The sequence below is a fragment of the Lactuca sativa genome, chromosome 6 (genome assembly GCF_002870075.4).
Source record: "Lactuca sativa cultivar Salinas chromosome 6, Lsat_Salinas_v11, whole genome shotgun sequence".
Classification (NCBI taxonomy): Eukaryota; Viridiplantae; Streptophyta; class Magnoliopsida; order Asterales; family Asteraceae; genus Lactuca; species Lactuca sativa.
Genome location: NC_056628.2, coordinates 76,131,056 through 76,135,789, shown reverse-complemented (window position 1 = coordinate 76,135,789; position 4,734 = coordinate 76,131,056).

Here is a 4,734-nt window from a genome sequence, read left to right as displayed (position 1 = left end):
TTTGATAAAGGACAAGGTGTGTGATGCGTGCGACCGGCCAAGCTCAAGTATGTTTTCCCCAAGATACCCATACTTGTTATGTTATGTGTATGATTTCTGATTCTGAGATCTGCATGCTAGATTAGGGCTAAGGATCTAGGAGGATGCCTTGTATGCCTGGTATATGATTCTGATAACTGCATGCTAGATTATGGCTGAGGATCTAGGAGGTTTCCTTGAATGCTTGTTGTATGAGCTGTATGCTACGGCTGTTTTGCCAGCGGTAAGATAGCCTGATTAAGTTATGTCTGATGTGGTTACTCAATGCAAGAATGCTACTTGCTTTGTGTTATAGGGGTCTTGGCTAACTTTAAATAACTATTGAGCGGATATGTAACAATATTCACAAGCTATTTAGTGAGGGGAAGTAGGGACTCCTAGTGTAGCTGATGGCGGAGAGTAAGTCGGAGGGTGCCCTAGGAAAGCCTAGGATTAGATCAATCGGAAAGGGATATTAGTAAGGGGACTTGGTGAAGTTGAGGCAATCCTTGAGGAATGTATGGATAAATGTGGAAGGTAGTATGGGCCCGTACTACTGAAAGCAGAGGATCCATACTCGAGTCAAGGAGGGTCGAGATGAAACCAAGAAACCGGGGGAGTGTGTGAGACCTCTTGGGAGTACGTATGATCCTGACATTTATGTGTTTATTTTTAGTATGGTGGTCACACGACATGGAGCAGGAGGCTCAGGATCTGGGTCAGGATCAGGATCAGGCTCGGGGGCAAGATCAGAGAAGGTGGATGACGGACTATGTGAGTTCATCGCGTCTGAGATCACGAGAGGTATCCTTGATTCGATTACGGTTATTTTCAGGTTGATCAAGGAGGGGATTATCGAGCTGGTAGAGGATCGCCTCTGAGCATTCATGAGTGATTTGGCATTTGGCCATGCGGTTACGCGTATACTGTCCTTCAAGGACTTCATAGGGAGTGGTGCGCCGGATTTTCACAGAGTGAAGGACCCCATTGTTACCAGGAGATGGATTGCAGACATTGAATCTGCGCAGTTGACGAGCTTCTGCCTGAAAGGGTCGAAGGTCCACTTTGTTGTGGGATTTCTGAGGGATAGAGCTAGAGACTGGTGGGAGTCGGTTGGTGACTCGTTGGGAGCCCCAGCCGTCGAGGCTCTGACGTGGTCAGATTTCGTGACCAGATTTATGCTGAGTTTGCGCGGGCTGTGGAGCTTCAGCAGCTGGCCAGGGAATTTCTAGATATGAGGCACACGACTGAGATAGTGGCGGAGATCACCGCCAAGTTCAGGGAGAGGGCCCTGTTGGTACCCCAATATGTGGGGGATGAGGAGATGCGGAAGACCCGCTATCATGATATGTTGAGGGCTGATATTCAGGAGCATGTCAGGTATTCAGCCTGCCCGACCCTAGAGTTCATGATTGACATGGCGCGGGAGAGGGATCTCGATTTGGAGCACGTTCGAAAGAGGGAAGTTGAGATTGAGCAGGTGATAGGTGTTTCGGGGAAGAAACCCAAGGGATCCGTCGTTAGGTCGAAGGGACAGCCAGGCCAAAGCCGCTGTAGGAAATACGGCAGGCCGCATGAGGGAGCTTGTAGAGCGGGATCGGCGGGCTGCTACAGGTGTGGTAAGACGGGGCACTTTGGCAGGGATTGTACTGCCCCCGCCTCCACAGTGTAGATGTCAGACCTGATTTGCTTCAATTGCAATTAGAGGGGCCATAAGAAGGCCAACTGCCCTAGATTGACAGCAGCAGCAACGCCAGCGGCGGCGCCGACCCCAGCGTCAGCATGGGTCACGGATGGCCGGAAGGCCAAGGTAGAGGCTCTAGTGGTGCAGAGCCGAGCATTTCAGTTGACAGCCGAGGAGGCACACGCTGCACCCGATGTGGTGACGGGTATAACTTCTTTCTTATGCTTTTATGCTATGTCGTTGTGATTTTGATATGTTATGTATGTGCTTTGTTTAGGATCATTCCATGTGAATGGTATCCCAGTTCTGGTATTTTTAGATTCGGGTGCTACCCGATCGTTTGTCTCTCTGGCACTTAGCAAGAAGTTTCCTGAGTCTTCGAGCATGTTGGATTGCCCTCTAGAGGTTGAGATTGCAGATGACCGGTCAGTGCGAGCATCAGAGGTCTACCGAGATTGTGTTTTGAGGCTGTTCGAGGAGCGTTACCTGCTAGACCTGGTTCCCATACCTTTATGGGGGAACAAGGTTATTATTGGTATGGATTGGCTAAGCCCTAATGGGGCAGTGATTGACTACGCGAAACAGTTGGTGCGGATCAGGACCCCAAGTGGGGGAGAGCGGGTGATTCAGGGTGAGAGGCCACATCAAGGGCCAACTTTATGTTTAGCAGCGAGAGCTAGGCACTACCTTCAGTAGGGTTGTGCAGGATTTGTCGCCGATGTTATGAATACCTGGGAGGTGGGTAAGGCGACGGTGGGTGATTTGCCTGTGGTACGAGAGTGTGCGGATGTATTCCCCGAGGAGTTGCCTGGGATACCTCCAGAGAGGATGGTAGAGTTCAGGATCGACCTAGTTCCTGGTGCAGCTCTGATAGCCAAGGCACCGTATCGATTGGCTCCTCCTGAGATGCAGGAGTTGTCTACACAGCTGCAGGAGCTGTTAGATAAGGGATTCATTAAACTGAGCAGTTCACCCTGGGGAGCCCCGATTCAGTTTGTGAAGAAGAAGGACGGGTCGCATCAGATGTTTATAGACTATCGAGAGCTGAATAAGGTAACAGTGAAGAATCGTGATCCACTCCCAAGGATTGATGACCTCTTTGACCAGCTACATGGAGCATCTTGGTTTTCCAAGATTGATCTGCGTTCAGGATATCATCAGATGAGGGTCATAGAGGAGGATGTGCAAAAGACTGTGTTTTGGACACGTTATGGCCACTATGAGTTCGTGGTGATGCCTTTCGGGCTCACCAATGCTCCTGTCGTGTTCATGCATCTCATGAACTGCGTGTGCAGAGTGATGTTGAATCGGTCTGTGATAGTTTTCATCGATGACATCTTGGTTTATTCCAAGACGCGAGAGCAGCATGGGGAGCACTTGCGAGAGGTTCTGGATACATTGAGGAGGGAGAGATTGTATGCTAACTTCTCCAAGTGTGAGTTCTGGTTGCGCGAGGTGCAGTTTCTTAGGCACCTTGTCAACCAGGGCGAGATTTCAGTTGATCCGGCCAAGGTGGAGGCCGTGAGGAGGTGGGAGGTTCCGAGGTCTCCATCTGAGATTCGGAGCTTCCTGGGACTGGCAGGCTACTATTGGAGATTCATTCAGGACTTCTCGAAGATAGTCGTACCCCTGACCCGGTTGACGAGGAAAGTCGTGGTCTTTCACTGGGGGCCTGAGCAGTAGGCTGCGTTTGAGACTTTGAGACAGAAATTGTGTGAGACATCAATCTTAGCCCTACCGAATGGCATGGAGGATTTTGTTGTATACTACGATGCGTCCATCTTGGATTTGGGCGTGGTATTGATGTAGAGGGGGCATGTTATAGCTTACACTTCAAGGTAGCTGAAGCCTCACGAGGTAAATTATCTGACGCACGATTTGGAGCTAGGGGTTGTTGTTTTTGCCCTCAAGATTTGGCGTCATTACCTCTATAGGGTTCGTTGTATCGTTTACACGGACCACAAAATCTTGAGGTATCTCATGGACCAGCAAAATCTGAATGTGAGACAGCATCGGTGGCTTGATGTGGCGAAGGATTATGATTGCGAGATCCTCTACCACCCGGGGAAGGCCAATGTCGTGGCCGATGCACTTAGCCGTAAGGCTGCGTCGATCAGGGACATATGGCTGAGGATGATAGTTGTGACTCCATTGTTGGAGCAGATTTAGGAAGCCTGGCTGGAGGCCATGAATGAGGAACATCGGAAGAGCGAGCGAATTGTGGTTCAGGTTTCCTCCATCGACTATGATAGTCGGGGATTGTTGACTCTTCACCGTAGGGTGTGGGTCCCTTATCATGGGGGTGTACGCCATGTATTGATGGCAGAGGCGCACAAATCCAGGTTCTTTATCCATCCCGGGGCGACAAAGATGTACAGGGATCTTCGTCTTGATTATTGGTGGCCCTGTATAAAGAGGGATGTAGCTTGGTTCGTGGAAGGTGTCTGACTTGTAGTAAGTTCAAGGTTGAGCACCAGAGACCTCACGACAAGGTCTAGCCATTGGATATCTCACTGTGGAAGTGGGATATGGACTTCATTACAAAGCTTCCCAGGACCACGCGAGGAGTGCATTCGATTTGGTTCATCGTTGATCGGTTGACCAAGAGCGCCCATTTTATCCCGATTCACGAGAGTATTTCGGCCGAAAAGTTGGCTGACATCTATATCTGGGAGGTAGTGGTGTGGCACGGGGTGGCAGTTTTAGTGATTTCAGACAGGGATGTGCGGTTCACTTCTAGGTTATGGATGAAGTTTCATAACGAGCTGGGTACTCGACTGCATTTTATCACTGCCTTCCACACGCAGACGGATGATCAGAGCGAGCGAACCATCCAGACTCTGGAGGATATGTTGCGGGCGTGTGTTTTAGACTTCAGAGGTAGATGGGATACTTACCTTCCGTTGGTTGAGTTCTCCTATAACAATATTTATCATGCGAGTATTGACCGTCCTCCTTTCGAGATGTTGTATGGTAGGAAGTGCAAGACCCCGATATGCTGGGGAGAGGTTGGGCAGAAAGTCATGGGGAGT